At 38.2% G+C, this 17,114-nt stretch overlaps 1 pseudogene; it reads right to left on the bottom strand.

Moving 5' to 3' along the window:
* Positions 1 to 2,463: 2,463 nt before the first annotated feature.
* LOC144246084 (spermatogenesis-associated protein 7 homolog) overlaps positions 2,464 to 17,114 on the bottom strand; it is a 34,959-nt pseudogene continuing 20,308 nt past the window's right edge.

The following is a 17,114-nucleotide window of genomic DNA, read 5'->3' as shown; positions in this document are numbered from 1 at the left end:
AAAATATAGAACCTGACAGAAAGTGCATACAGTGTAGAGGTCTAGCTAGTGTTCTCTGTCTTGGTATCCCTTCTTCCTGATGGAATAATGTGCAAATTTGCGGTGAGACGTGATTCAAACAAAGCCAAAGAGGACTGCCTGTTTCCCTGAAACTAAGCATCTGACAATGTACTTCCCTAGTTGAAGGTCTTATGTGGATGTTCACATCTGCCAAATGGCCCTTGGCCAGCCAGTAAGCCTCAGTAAGATGGGAGTGAGCGCTTTGTACCAGGACAGAAAGGACCCTATAACAACAAATTTGTTTTTGTTCTACCAGCAATGGCTGGCTGCTGCTCTGCTGGAGATCACCCTTCACTTTGACAATTCTTAGCCTCAAATCTGTCTCTATGAAAATCACTGAAGACCTGTATGTGATGTAAGGAGAATGGATGTGCTGGGAAATGTTCAGGTGTCAAGAAATGTCTATGTGGAATGCCCTAGGTTACCTCATTTTCATTCAGGAAAGATCTTTGAGATATCAAATGACAGTGACTTTTCTAGAAATAGCATATAAGATTCTGGTATCATCTGTACAAGAGAAATAACTCCATCCAGTTCATGGATTCATTTCACACAATTGAATTTAGAATGATTCATTACAAAAATGAATGTTCATGCTCATCCCAGCTTGTGAATTTCAAAGGTCTAACTGGGCTTGCCCAGCAGCACAGACCAATTCAACATTATAAAAAAGAGTGGCATCAGCCACATCAGTCATTATACACCTAAGCAGAAATAACTTGCTGATAATTCATATAGCTTATGCTCATCTGGCTTGGCCAGGTGTTAGAGAAATCAAGCTCCTGAACAGTAGTGCCCTAAAGCTCCAAGATACACAGCAGACAGGCATTTTCACATTGTTGTTACTGTATCAGAAAGATGTTGTTTCTTCTTTCAACAAAAGTGCATAATAGCATTTTCTACACCTTGAAAAAATTACTTAAACTAAGAGACAATATTTATGTTTCAAGCTGAAATTTCAAAATATAAGGATACCTTCTACTTCATGGTTAGTTTCACTCTCAGAGCAGAGTGGTTTTCTCTTTTTTACATATACATACATACACACCATTATTCTGCCTTTCTTACAGTAATGTCATGATGCAGTCAGTTTAGGAGAAAAATTAGCTTCTCATCAGTCAAACCAAAACATCTTTGAAGAAATTCAACATTTGTATGAAATATGTATAACAGAATCAGGCAAATGAAAATATTTTTCATTGTTCAAAAGATCAAAATCTTGCCAGACAAACTATCCTTCAGTAACTAGATATGCCAGTGCTTGGGGTCACAGCAGTAGATCTTTTGGCTTTTTCTTAAGCATATCAAGTTGTTTGTTAACTCAAGTGTTAGGTAATTAAAATAATCCTTGTAGTCTGAAAGGGACCCATCTTAAAGGGTGCATTTTATTGTCTCATCTTATGTTAGGATACTGTCAAAGCTCAAAAAAGCTAAATTATTTCAGATCAAGTTTTGTATCTTGAGAAATGAATCATCTGTGGAATTAGCAATTTAAAAAAAATGAAGTGTCTTGAGATAGAAGCATGGGTATGAAGAGGCTTTAGTAGCTGATAATAGAAAAAACCCAAACAAAGCTGGTGTGTTTTATTTATCCAAATCATTGTTTTTCTGTTTTAATCTGATGCCTTGAAAAGTGTCCCACTTGGAGGAGAGTGTGGAAAAACATCTATCTTTAGAAAGCTGTCTAATCTTAACCAGACAAATTTGAACAACTATGTTATAATGAAAGAAGTGATTATCATCAGTAAAAGAAAGCATTGAGACTTTAGTTGTTTACATATTTTCCTACAAGCCTGCATCTGTATTTTATAAGCCTTATATTTCATGAAGTGTGAAATGTTTGTATTTTGAAAGGTTACAATGTCTAGTATGTATTGGAGTACTGGTATGTACATATTTTGCTGTACGTTAAAATTTTAAAAAGGTCTTAGATTAATGCCTGAATCTGTTGAAAGTAGGACTTCATATTTTACATTCCCTTGCAAACTGATGAGACTTCAGGTCACAATGCACACAGGGAAGCTTTATCAAGAGCATAATTTCCAACCTATATGTATATCAAACATGCATAACAAAAAAATCAGAGGGCCTCATCAGGATTCCTAGTAGGACTGCATGGGATGTGTTTTGTCATCTCTGTGTAATGAATGAAAGTACACTTGTTTGTGGCTTTCTATTCTGACTGTAAAAGTCCCTGTAAAAATGTCTTTGGTGCTCTACTATTGTTTTTAGCATGCTAACTTGGTTGTTGCCATAGTGATACTGTGTTACATCACAGGAAGATGCATTAGCTGGATCTCTTCACTTTCCTGTTTATCGAAGGTTTACATTATAATTGCTGTAAAATCTAGTTTGCTGTCCCAAGTGGTTTTGCATGCTCCCTGAAATGCCCAGAGCTGTACATTAAAAGCATGTTGCAGGAGTGCTGGCATCCTTCTGCCATGTTCCCCCACAGCTGATGGAAGGGTCTGGGTGGTTTGTGATGTTCAGTTCTTTCTTCAGACTTTGAACTATTCTTCTCATTTTTACCTAGTAATGAAAGAAAAATATAAAATGAGATTTTTTTGTCAGCTGCTCTTCTTGGATTCTTGTTATTAATGTCCAATGTTTTAACTGGTCTCTCCGGTGTTATAATTTAAAATGTTTGAAATGTCAGATCCTGCCGTGACTTGTGTAGCACCCTTGGCTGCAGGGGTGATCATGAGTTCTTTGCACTGCCCTGCATTTCCACCCTTGGGGACAGTGCTGCCATTCCTACCCTTATTGGCTCACTGGGACCACTTGGAAGAGTCTGCTCATCCAGTTGTCACTGTACAGGGTACAACTGACACAAAAGAAGAGTTCAAGCATCAGCCCTTTATTGGTCTTCAGCACAACCTCTTATACCCATCATCTTACATGCATTGCACCTGTGTGCCCTCTCTACCCTTTTGTGATTGCTCAGTGCCTGGCACAGAGAGAGACACGGGAGTGTCTCAGTAATGAGACATGGAATGCCTCATTCCCTTCAATGGTGGTCACCTGTCCTGCACAGCTGTAGCCCATTAGGGATGAGGCTCTGCCACAGCCCCACTCCCAGTCATCACTGTGTGCCTACATCCAGTGATGGCTGGTGGGAGGGAGAGATGGAGCTGAAAAAAATCACACTCTCACTATCCAGCTGATTTTTTTTTGTGTGTGTGCCCTTCAGTTGATTCAAATTAATAGACTTTTAAGGAGAAGGAAAAATACCAGGGAGAGCAGCAATGAATCCAAACGTGTCTGGTCTCAGAAGTGTGTATTGAACAACAAAGCAAATAGTGCCCTAAAACTTTGAAAGTGATGACAGAGAAAAGTGCAACAAACACCTAATGGGGAACTTCGTGCAACACATGCCAAACAAGTTCCCTTTACACCGGGTAACATTGCTGAACAACATAAATGCTGTAGGGGAAAAAAAAACCCCATGCCACTGCAAGGCCCAGGTGCCAGAGGATGCTCCAGATTTGTCCCAGAACAAGTTTCAGGTGCCTTGTTTTTTCTCCTTGAGATTTCAGCTGTCTAACCCTTAAATGATTCCACCTCCCTTTGCTTTGGCTATCTTATCCTAAATAGCCATAAATTACAAAAGGCTGCCAGTAATTTTCTGCAGAAAACAGCAATTGAAAACAGCTGTTTGAACTTAACGATGTTGACAACTGGATGCAAGGTGGACTGTGGTGAAAGCAGACTGCAATTTCAGTATTCAAAGGCAATGTTGTGAGCTTGCTTGATATATGGACTAGTCTGTCTATAGTTCTAGGGACAGGAGATAGGAGATGATCTCTGTAAACATTTATAGATAGGTAGATAGTTTTATATATATTATATATATATCATATATATATATATAAGATATATATATATATAATATATATATATATAAAAATATATATATTTATATATATATATATATTTATATATATATAAAAAAATATATATATATATATTTATATATATATAAAATATTATATATTCGTGTGTGTGCATATTCTCTGACATACTTATATGCACTCCCAAGCAGTTATTTCAGTGTCAAGTTCAGAAACACTGTGGAACATAGAAAAACAGGATGTAGCTATGAAGCAGCTAAATCTGTTTGGCTTTTTGCATGGTTTTATTCCTGGAAGCTTTTTTAACAGCAGACAAATCATGATCTCTATTGACAATACAGCTGTTGAAATACTTCAGTGAAAGGTCTGATGGGTGCATAGAAAAATCAGCAGCTCTTTGTATTTTGCTTTTCTGCTCTGTGCTTCATAAATTAAACAGATGGAAGCTTAGTGAGAATCTGCTCTGTGCTGGATACAGAGGTTCCTTTATTTCAGGGCTCCTTTATTTAGGTGGCCTGCTGAGTACCACATAAAATACAGTGTAAATACATCTGATCTTGTGAAGGAAGATTGACTTTTTCATGAAGACTGTGTATCCACATCTGACTACTAATTTTTTTCTTCTAGAGGCAAAATGGGAAGTTGGAAGTTATTAATTGTGGTTGGGGATTGCTTCAATTCTTTTTTTTCAGTATAGAGAAAGGGAAGTGTTCTGTATTCTTTTGACCTCAAATTGAAAAATACTCTGTTTTTAGCACTGTTGTTGATATTTAAACTTATGTGTGGTTTTAGGCACTGCCTGGTTCTGAGGGATTGAAGATTTTAGTTCTTTTAGTGAGAAAGAAGATTTTTGTGAGGGGAAGCATAGTTTGAACTAACATAATTGCCTTAGATTCCGATCATGGAGGCTAAAAGTAATAATGGAGAAGACTGATACTTCATCCTAAGGGATTTTTCTTTCTCTTCAATTTCTTGTGAGCAATTACAGAGGAAAGAATCTACTTTGTGAATCGCAGATCTCCTACTTGCTTCACTGCTTGTTTAACTTGGTCAGCTGCTCTTTTACTTCTCTTTTTATGTAAATGTTTGGTATGTAGCTCCTGATATTATCTTCAGGTCAGTAAATCTGCTGCTGAAACACATGAATCAAGGAATATAAATAAGAATCTTCCTCAAAGTGCACATCCCCTTACACTGCTTTAAGTGTGACTGGGAAGGGTACCAAACAGTTGATTTGTTCAGGTGTCTCCATACCTATTGCTGACATTTTTGACAAAGCAGTACTCTTGTGTTGAAAGCATCATTTTAATGTGCTTAAAATGGAAGGTCAGTGAACCAGCTGCAGGGAAGACAATAGGCTCTGCCAGAGCTTCCAAAATGTAACTGAGTTAATGGGTTGAGTTCCCATGGTGCTTGGCTACAGCTTAGAAGTAAAAGAGAAGGAAATGAAGGTCTTGTCTTTGCTCTAAAGCTGATGCTTTGCACAAACACACAGTCAACCTACCGTGTTGTAGAACTGATGCTGGAATAGCCATATTCTATACTCAGATAACTGGGAAAGGGTTTTACCCTGCTCTGATGAGCTTTAGCATAGGAGACCAAGTGTTAATTTTTCCCCACTTGTTTCTTATCCAATATCTCTTCATCAGTAGAGGAAAGTGGGGGATTTTACAGTAATTTTAAAGGCAATTCTCCTGGGCTCAGCCACCACAGTTGCTATTTCTGCATTGCTGTCTAGGGTACATTGAAAAAAATGTTGATGGGAATGTAAGTGATTGCTGGCTTGCTGTAGCAGGCAGGAGGATTCCACAAATTCACATCGTCCCTGTGGTACACTGGAGAGACTTCTATAAATTCAGTAATGCAGCTATGATTATTCTTCTCCTCGCCTCCCAATTAACCAGTACTGCACATATTGTTCCCTGTCAAATATCTTATTTTGTCAGATGCCAGAGAGCAGTGTTGTTCTCTTTTCAAATTGCTGGTTTGATTTCTGGCAGTACTTGATTGCTTTAAAATGTCCTTTCTGCATCCATTTTCCTCAATACTTAATTAACTGGAGAAAACTACTGAAATGAGGTTTCAGTTAAGTAGGTGTTTCACTTCTGTTCCCACTACCTCATTCATTTATTTCCTCTAGCTCACTCAAGTCCTAGAGACTTTGTCTTCCATTTGCAAGGAATTTTGCAGTTATCTTCCACTTTGCTAGATTATCTATCTTTTAGCTAAATTCTCCTGGAGAATCCCATTCTAGAAGATGCAGTTTCCATCTACATTAAATACCAGAAAAGGCTGGAAACAAGAACCTCTTTTGCAGGTCACAGCTGTTGGCAGCATGAGCAGTGCTTGAGCATCATCTGTGGTACTTCTGTGCCTTTACAGAGGTGTCTTAGGCACGTGCAATGCAGGTAACTGCTAGAAAGCACTTGGCTCTTACCTTTAAGAGAAAGTTAACTTACTTCTTTTGGTGGAGTATGTTCTATGGGAAGTGCCTGCCTACAATAAGCTCCCATGGAGTAGTGCTCCTTTGGAACATACAGCATAAAGTAGCAGCAAATTAATCTTTTCTGTGTGAGAATAATGTGGAAGATTGCTACATCATAGCTTGGGACTGCATGTAGATGAAGGTTATGCCTACTATGGGCTCAAGTACTTCATAGATAAGACACCAGCTTAAACATTCAAAATTCATTGGAGCAAAACAGGTGCTTTTTCATATTTTGTTGTGACCCCATTATGTTTCTCTATCTCAGCCTTACAAAGAGCCAAGACCACTGGAATTAAAAAACATCTGTGATCCAGTATAATCATACTGGGAGAAGGGAAAATGGTGATGAAAGGCACAATCCGCAGTCTCGATTGCAGGTAGTTAGTAAGCAAGCAAACAGTTCACCTATCTTGGAAAGTACAAGAGTAGATTCTGTATGGCAGATGATTGCAGAGTGGACTGAGAGCACCTGACCAGTGTGCTTTGACTTGCTCAAGACTGGGAAAATTATTAGTATCACTGTCAGAATGAATCTAGGGGAAAATGGATTGCAGTTTAATCAATTAGCATTCCTAGAGCACCATCACTGAACTTTGCTTTACTAAGAGGTGATAATCATCATGGCCTCTTTGTTCTGTGGAGGAAGACCTGTGGGTATGCATGGCATGGAGTCTGGCAGCTGTCACACAGAAAGGGAAAAAAATGGGCAGACTGTGGAGCTTACTGGGAAAATTTTAAGACTCTGGTTCAGTTTGAAGGTCATTACAACAAGGATTCTATTTTGACCACTTTAAGAGAAAATTACTTGTTCTGTTGAAATATGTTTAAGATAATGGACACTCTATAAGCTGGAAGCAAAGTACTTCAAAAGAAGTCACTTTTGTAGCTCAGAATTCTAGTGTTCAGAAAAGAAGGAGCAAATTCCTTGTGATATAAATCCAGTGAATTTCTTCATGCACATGCTTTGTCAAACTGATGAGATTTGCAGTATTCAGCATTTTTTTCTTTTAAGTTTATGCTCTTAATGTATTGTGATAGACATTAAAAAATACTCAAGAAAGTGAAAAGACCAACTTTAAAACCTCTTCCGTGACTCTAAAGAAATTATCACAAAAATTTCTGAATGAATATAAAAGTTATTCAAACCTATCTGCAGAGCTGCTCTTTGTAAATATAAATATTATAAAGTAATTTTATGTCTTCTGTGTTCTGTTTTGCTGACTTGACTGATAAGGTGAACCTTCAGCAAAAGGAAAAAATCCAGTATAGCAGCCAAGGCTATGGAAGGCCAGGAAGTGTGAGAGTTTGTGGCCAGACCTGCACAGTTCTGAGCTACCTGTGTTTAACTAGGTGAGTGTTAGTTTTACAAAAGTGTGTTTTACCTATGAGAGTTTCCCCTCTAGACCTAATTTTAAAGCTTGGTGACCTATAAATAAATCATCGTCTGGGTTAGGCTTGGTTTCAGTGGCCAAAGTAACCAATGCAGGTGTGAAGAATCTACCATATGTGTGTCCTCTGATAGGGAAATGAATCAGGTTTGGGTAGTACTTGTCCAGTTTTCCAGTTGTCTTCATGTTTGGAAACTGGTTTACATAGGCTACTTGAAGAAAAGGGTGTTTGTCCCTGCAGACACACCACTGAATGTCCACTTGAAATGGGACGAGCTCTGCTGTATAAATGGCCAGAGCAGGCAGTGAAATTAGTACATCCAATTGAAGAAATTGAAATTAAACTATTCATGCTGGAATTTCTAAAATTTTGCCAAGATAGAATATTCCTACTTTAAGTCATGTGGGTAAGAGAACTTGTTTCACAGGACAGTTCCGCTTCTGCCTGTGATGGGGCCACTGGGTCAGTACTAGTTTGGAAGAAAGTTTCCACATACCAGATGACTGACATTTTCTGTTGTGAGAAGAATAAACTTGGGTCCTGTGCTCATCTCAGAGCAGTCATTTTCATTTTTACTGGTTTACTTTTAAAACTTTCCCATGTGCAGTATCTAATTATGGTCCATTACAAAATGCTGTATTTAAGTGGTAACAGTGCACAGGGCTGAAAGGGACTGTTTGTAAGTTGCTTTGATGATTAAGCTGCTAATTATTGCATTAGCATCCCAAACCACAGTCGTTTGTGATGTGTCTCCTCCTTAGGCAATCCCATGAGGCAGATGGGCTAAGTAGAAAGAGCATGGCACTCGGAGAAGGGAAGAGCCAAGGACGTGTAGGAAATAGTGCCAGGGATTAAGCAGAGGTTGCTTTCTCCTGTGTCTGCTTCAGTGTGACTCAAGATAGTGCTGAGGTGTGGTACATCAAAAAGAGGGATTTTTTTCCTGTAGAAATGTACAAATAGACGTTTCCACAAATGGCTGTGAAAGACCCTATGACACTTTCTGCCAGGCCTCATCACTGAGGCCATACTTGCATGGTAATCAAAGGAAATTATTTTATTTGGTTGAATAAAGCAGCTTTTGGTCTTCCACACCACTGCGATATTCAGCTGCCTATGCTGCTCTATGTTCCTGCCCTGAAATGTTTGGTAACACTGCAGGATGCCAGTTGTCTTCCATCTTCCCCTCATCTGAGATAAAACTTTTGGTATCATTACACTGTATTTTTTCTCAAAATGAACACTTTATGATCCTCCTAAAAGCAAAGGCATAAAACAAGTGTAAGATATTACTTTGTGTCTTCAGAAGCTTTTGGTTTTATATTATAAAATTCCCAGAAATAAGTTACTTGGAACAGTTTGCTCATTGGAAGACTGATGGGCACTGGATCCCTCACCCCTGCAAGTGCTGTGTTAGTTTCCCATCAATTTCCTGAAATGATGCATTTACAGACCCATTTCAGTGGCCATCTCAAACCCAGGAGGTACATTTTCCACTTTTCTGGATTATATGGGCTACCCTTTTACTTCTACCTCTTAGCAAGGATCAGCATTTTTTTATTTTCAATGAAATATTTTTTATGGAACTGATAGCTTCTTGAAATGTATCTGAGTATGGATCAGGTTCTGCAAGCAGATATGTCATCCTTGCACTTCTAAAGGCATAAAAGCGATGGTGTATTTGAGTAATTCAACTGTCTAGACAATTTTTACAAGCTTTCTTGAGTGGAGACTATTTCATTACTACAGAAAATGGGGGAACCTGTTTCCTCTGTGAAAAACTCTTCAGTTTCTTAATTTGTGTGGTAGAAAAAAAAATTTATTATGCTCAGTCATAAAAGAATGTTTGAATATCCAGAGCTGGCTAGGTGAAAAGAGCCCTCAGCTGAAGTCTTCTAAGCAGACCACTGAATGCAGACTGCCGAGGCAGTGAAAGAGTGTGACTAATTGCATTCTTCTTTCCCTCCGTCCCCATGTAACATCCCACTGAGTGTGTGACCATTTCCCTGGAAAAGCAACGGTGCTACTCTTTCTGAGAGCTGGAGAAGAGGCTGCAGATTCTAGAGCAGTGAATTCCACAGTAAGTAGGGAGGATTGCTTGGATGTGGTGTGTGGACAAATATGGTCAGCCAACATGTTTGGGTGGCTTTAAGCACCCTCATGATGTGTAGCAGGCAGTAGAACGACATGGTGGTTGTTTCAGGGAACAGATCTCAGACATTGTGCTGGAGCAAATGCCAGCAAGAACTTGGAGAGGAGAGTGTTGGTTTTGGATAGCAAGTACACAGAAAAGCAGAGCCCAGTGGAGGAAGTACCCAAATAACAATTTTTGAGGCATCCAGTGTGGGTAAAAAAAAGGCATTGCAAAGACCTTGATATGTGTTTCCATCTTCTTATTTTGTCTGTCTGGTCCAGAAAGCAGTGATAGGAAATAAAAAGAGGGTTTTTTTTAAAAAAAAACGAAGTTTGAAGACAACAAAATAAAAGAGAAAACCAAATTTTTGTAGGACAAAAGTCCACTTGCTATGAAATTCATTTCCATCCACTGGTCAGTTCACTTTTAAAAGCCACAAAGTGATTCAGCTTCCATTACTTTTCTTGTGGGAATTGTACCTGGTGTAATAAATGTCATTGCTCACAAGCTTCTCATGGTGTAAGTTATGCTTACATATTTATGCTTCATATTTAACCTTTCCAAAGAACACTTCTTTCTCCTGTGTGTGCTGTATTCTTCTATTATACAGAGGTAGTTTGGTTCTTTTTCCTTTCATTGATGCATGACTAAACATGCAAATATTTGATTAATAATAATATTTTCATCGGTTGTCGTAAAAAATAAACTTAAAATAATCTTTAAATTTTATTCCCCTCTTCTGAGTTTCTTTAAAATTCTTAGTCAGTTTTTTTGAAGGGGAAGACACCAGGCTTAAGCTCAACTCAGGTGCAGAACAATGTGTTCCTAGATATCAAACATGTTGCAGTGGGACATAGTGGAAATCTGCTACTGCTTACAAACTCATCCTTCTGGAAGCAATCATGTACCTTCAGTTTCCTATTAAGGTTTCTCTCAGCTCTATCTCTAAGGCAACAGCTGACCTTACAAATATGCTCAGCATCCTCTAGTCAGATGTAAAATACATATCCTCTCAAATTGAGGTGCAGCTGCTGATTTTTTCCCCACAAAACCAATTTAAATTTCACTAATTTCAACTCAGATCATTCCCTAAACACTTTTTCTACCTACTGCCTGTCAGTCCAGCAACTAGTTACCGAAACACCACCTCTTGCCTAATTGTAGCACCTGAAAAGACAAAATAACATTCTGCATTCTAATTATTTTATAATTCATTTGGTTGTTGTTTATTCAATGCGCAAATCGTGCAACTCCCACATGCCTAGTGTTGAAGGAAGTATAATGCTAAATGGTTAAAAATTTGCAGAAAAAAATAAGTCACGGTAGCTTGTTTAAAAGCCAATCTCTGACAGTTTCTCAGAAGAGTTCCCACCTGAGTGTGCTGCAGCAATATGAGCTTTAGAATGCAATCTCTGAGTCCTTGAACCTTTGGATCATCTGACCCAATGAAATGTCTTTTTGTGCAGAGGCCTTTAAGGTAAGATCTAGAGTGGAACTCAAGCATCAGATCCCTCTCAAGGCTGGAATTAGCAGGCTCAGTCCCTGTGGGACATAGGAGAAGAGCAGGATGAAAGAGCCCAATGCCCCAAGCCCTGAGCACTGGGCAGAGCCCCTCCAATTAGCAGTTGGCATGCAATGCAAGGAAGGCTGTGAATGAACTCCTGCACCCTCTGTGGAGCCCACAGTTCTGCAGCAGGCCCTTGGGAATGTGTTTTTATCTCTTTTTTTTCCCTTTAATTCAGAGTCTGTAAAGAAGAAATTTATATTATCAGTTATTGGGAAGCAGAAAGACTTAGTGCCTTTTAAATCAGTGCTGCAGCCTCAGTTTGCAGTGCTCATGTCCCTCATTTTGCTCCTACAGTTTAACCTAGAGGAATTAGTTCAAAATCCCAGTTGGACCATCTGTTCATGAGGTGTTGGATTTGGGTCTTCTCAGCTTTTGGAATTTGCCTTCCCATTTCATGGGAAGTGCTTCAACCAAACTGGGATAACAGCAAAGACAATGGCAATGCTACTAATACCACTTTCTCTGCAAATAACTCTTAAAAGGAAAGCAGTGTCTTCTTTCCAGTTTTTTCAGAGGGCACTTATAAGCTCTGCTCTCAGGAGAGGGCTCTAAACCCTGGATTAACACAGTCAAATGTGCTTTTGCTCATCCTAGGTAAGGTGCCAGACTTGCAGACAGGAGAGACAGGACTGTGGCTGTGTATTTGTGCCTGGTATTTATTTTTGTTTCTCCACAGGCCTCTTCCCTCTTGGTGTGGGAGATGTCCAGACAAGCATTTTGAGGTGTATAATTCTCAGCAGGCAACACCTGGGGAGCCTTAATGTTGGACTTAGAATTTTACACTTTGTTCTGGTGACCAAACTCCCAAATTCAAGCTAATAAATTGCAAAGTCTTCTTACTGGATCTAGTCACAATCTCCAAGCCTATTTTGCTGGTCTACTCCAGAAAATTGCAGTCACAGCAAAAAAATGCAGCAGCAAGTGTTCTTTGTGAACAGGTTTTATGTAATTAAAGCTATTCTGCATGCTAACTACATTATCTGTCTTTTAGAAGCATTATTAGAGCAATACAGAAAAATATACAGAAAAATCTCTCTTTACCAGCCCTCCGTGGAAAACACCCTTACTACTGCTTTAGTAGGGGGAATTTCTCCTTGCTTTTTATTAAAATTGCATAGTAGTCGATCTGCCATAAATTGTTGCTCAGCATTGATGTACAGCATTTCTACGGGAGATGACAGAATATTTAATGTCAGAAGTTTTTTGCTCACCTCATCAAGGTTATACCTCTTACTTTCAATGTGCATTTGAAATACATCTTCTAATGCCCTTAAAAAAAAGAAAAAGGAACATCAGTGCAAAAAGGCTCAACTGTTCAAGGTCCATATACTTTCAAAATGAAAAATAACTACCCAGCCTGTTTTTCAGATCACTTAAAATACATCCCAACCTTCCACTTTTCCTTCATCCCCTCCCCATCCTGTAAGTGGATTTAAAAACTAAAATCTTAAACATTTTATAGTTGTTGGATATTCTCATTCCAAGTACATGCTGTTTGGTAGGAACTATGTTAGGTAAAGACTTTTGTGTATATAATTCTAATTTCTTCTACTTTTAATAAAAAAATATAGGAGTACTGGTGCTCCCCATCACCATGTAGTAGTCCCCCTCTATGTTTTGGTGGGGCCTAAGTCTCTCTTGCCACTGCCAAGTTCTGTTCCACCAGATTGACTGAGTGAAACTGCTGGGGGTACTGGGGTGCTGGACAGCATTGCAAGCAGCCTCCTAGATTCATTTATAGCTCTTTTTCCTTTGTCCAATATGTGGTGCTGCTCAAAGAGTGTTTTGGAGCTGCCTCTAGCCAACACTTTCTGGACTCTGAAGGTCATTTGCATGATCTCTTTGTTCTTGGGTCTCCTTTTCTGTAACTTCTTAGAGAAACACTTCTTAGGGACTTTTGTGCTCATAGGTTGCTTAATAGGTGTACTAGGGAAAGGCAGATATCTGCAGAAAGTTCTCTCAATAAATTTTTAGAGCCATGATCAGCTATGAGCAAAAGATGTGTGAATTCCTAAAAATAAAGACCTATCTGACTAGGGAAATTAGGTCTCCAGGTTCTGCAATCATAATTAAATCTAACCCATTTCCAGCAATGCCTGCAACGAGCTGGAGGGCTCAGCAGAGCTTGTTTGGTTTTATACTGTATATTAGAACTGAGAGGGCTTTATCTGCAGAATACTGGCCTAAATAAATGAAAACTTTAAAATGTGTCTATGGTATTAATCCTGCAGGGTAGCTAAGGCCACTAGTTGTGTCTCTTTCTTAGTTAGACATAAATCCTACTTAGAAACTCATCTTGTGCTTTAAAATGAAAGGATATTATTGATTGTTCACTTTTCTTCTGCAGACCAAGTAAGTTCTTAGAGACAACCTGAGAAGAACAGTGGATGATTTTCCACATATTTGTAGTAAACTTTATTTTTGAGGGAGGAGTACACAGTATGTAAGCCACCTCCCTCTAAAGCCAGCAGAGTAGTCCTCTCACCCTGCAGGCCTGAGCAGGAACACAAACACACAGATCCTTAACTTTTTTTTATGTATCTATGGGCTGACCCCAGGCTTTGTGACCTTTTCAACGTAAATTAATTGGTGCCTTTCAAATTTGCTGGTGTTCTCCCAGTGTATCCAGAAAATTTATTTCTAATTTGGACCTTATGTTTGTCTGAAAACTATAATACCTAGAAGGAAGGAGGGAAACTCCTTTAACTGATTGCTCAGAAAACAAACTAACAACACTAACATGGTGTCAATGGCCACTTTTTTTTTTTTTTTAAGAGTCTTAAGAATTTTAACTCAAATCCTCTAAATTGAAAAAGAAATACCTTGGTGTCAGGTTGAGATGGATTGATTCTGGGGGATTGGCAACTCTGTAGCATCAAGCACTTAAAATCTTAAACATTGAGAGAAAATCCTCTATCAAAGGAGGAGTTTCTTCCAGTTAAGAAGCAGACAAGAAATTGCTTAGGAAAGGGGCACCCAGTTTTGGCACTTTTAGCAGGGCTATAAAGAGCTCTGTGGTTTATCACAGCTCTCTAAATATTAGAAATGTGTTGATTTACTCTTAGAATGTGCAGAACATGAGCCCAGAAAAAGTTGCTGCATTTAGACACCAGCAGCATGAGGTGTGTTCAGCTTTAACGTTTGTGTGGCTCATTAACTTGAGACTGCACATATCCCAAAGAAAGCAATAATTGCATTTATTTATTTTGCTTTGATAGGAGGGGGAAGAACTCTAAACACAGAATCTTGCTCTGATGAACTTTGCTAGGGAAGGCTCCATGGGTTGCTAGCTCAAGTTTGGCTGGGAACTGGAATGAGACAGTTGCAACAATAATATCCATCACCACCCTGTATAAAGGAATGAGCTTGAGAACAGGGCTAGTGAATATGATATTTCCATGTTTCTACTAGAAGTCAGTGGGAAATATGAGGCTGGCTGAGAGTATTTTCTGTTCAGCTACTCAGTTTGGATCATGATTCCCATACAGTGCAGTCACAAAAGTATTCATCCAATTAAGCTGAATCAGAGTTGCACTTTGCTGTCATTAAAACCACCAATCCTTTACTCTGATTCATCAAAATTTTATTTCTCAAAGAAATAAATATTAAAGGCAAAGCACTTACTCTTTTTGGTAACAACTTCTAATCAAAATATCATTTGTAAGATCCTGGAGAAAACAAAGGTACTCCTCTATACAAACACACAAACTGTCAGCATCTTTGTTAACATACACAGAATACAAATAAGGTTTACAATAACAACTAAAGAGGCAGTGGTTTTAGAGTAATTAAACAAAAGTACCTAATCTATTTACTAGTCTTAATTTTTTACTAATCAGGCTTAAAAGTTTTTAAATTACTGGTTTTGACAATTCTGTTGATCAACTCTCAAAATATTCTAATCCATAAATTTATTAATCTAAAAGATCTATGCCTTTTGTGAATAATCAGTTAAAAATGGTTCCAGTGAAAAAAGTGTAGGTACCAGAAGATAATTTTAATATGGTTTATTTATTAGTTAGTCTTAACATATTTAGTTTGCCTACAGTAGGAGGGGTGGCATGACCCAGAAAAACTCTTCCAGCTTTCTGATCCCACATTTCCCAAGCAAGTATCTGAATCCTTTATTCCCAATAGAATCCCTCTACTCACTGCATACAGCCATTGAAAATAGGCTTTTGTGTCATGTTTTCAATTTTCCACTAGATTCCTATTTTAATATTTTGATACGAAGCTTAGAAATAGTTAAAAGGGACAAGCAAACATTTTACTTACACTTCTTCAAGTTGTAATCCTGGAGAAAGTGGCATTTCAGAATCATGAGTCCACAATTCATGGTTCTGCCACAAAAATGAAAAGAATAAAAAAGTAAATAATTTGTTTAACTATCTTTGTATTATCATTATTTATTTCCATTCAGAGTACCAGGGGTAATAATCTGATTCCACACTATACCAAAATCACAATTATATCACATTCCAGCTCATGTGAAATAAGTGGCATGGGTGTCATTCATGTAAATAATGAACAAGTATTATTTTTGGGTAGGTTCATGTTAGCAGAAATGGAAATCAGCTAATATAACCTGAGAGAAAGGAAGCAAATATAAAGAAAATCAGAATTTTTGTCAAAACTGAAAATCTTTATAGATTCCATAGAAATACAACTACATTTTATTCAGAAGGACCTGCAAAATACAATTTTTGTTTTGAAAGAGGACTTAGAAAATCAGATCAGATCATCAAATGAAAGTAGGAGCTTCTCCAGCTAATATTGTTAAGTGAAGGTTTTGGTGGTTGGAACAAGGACTGAAATAGTACTATCAAGCACAAGGCTATCATATATCATGCCTGTGGTTCCTTGGCTGAGCTGTGTAGAAATTCAGCATGGCTTCTGTAAAGGGGCATGTTGGTTAAGGAATTATACAAAACTCCTCTATCATGCATGGCTTTAGCTATTGTTAAGCAACCCTTAATTTAAAGTGCACTAAAATTTCCTAAATCAATCCACCATTCATCTTGAAAATTCAGATGACTAATGGAGTGCAACTTCCAGACAAAATCTTGCATGACCTGTGACCATAGTCAGAGTGAATAGCACTTTGTCTGGACATTTCTGGACTCCAGGTTATTATTTGGATGGAATGAAAGACTGTAAACCAACTAAAAAGCAAGAGTTCAGTCAAGTAGGAAAGAACTCTGCTCTCACAAGAGCAGATTTGTGTTGGGATATACCGTTTTCCACATCACAGGGTCTCATTTGTGTTTCTCAGAGAGATCAGTTACTTTAGCTGCTCCTGTTTTATTCACAGATGCCCACTGACCCTATCTAGCCCTGCATGCTGGATTTCTCAGTTAAAACCTTAGTCACTTCTCATAAGACAGTTGAATATTTTGGTTTTTCTTTTAACAAAGATTCCCCAAAGTCACTGACTACATTATTCATTCCCACATAACCAGGACAACTTTTGTGTATGAGTAGTGTTTTCTGCCTTTTTTTCTTTGTAACTCGCTGGGTATACTAACCTCAATTAGCTGCTGAGAAAAGTGAGCAGAATGTGGTCTCATATGTGCATTCTCTAAAAATTTGAAAGATTAAAAGCACAGTGAGAAACAGTTATGATTCAAA

This window comes from Lonchura striata, chromosome 3, assembly GCF_046129695.1.
Source record: "Lonchura striata isolate bLonStr1 chromosome 3, bLonStr1.mat, whole genome shotgun sequence".
Taxonomy (NCBI): Eukaryota; Metazoa; Chordata; class Aves; order Passeriformes; family Estrildidae; genus Lonchura; species Lonchura striata.
This window is presented reverse-complemented; position numbering and strand designations above follow the sequence as displayed.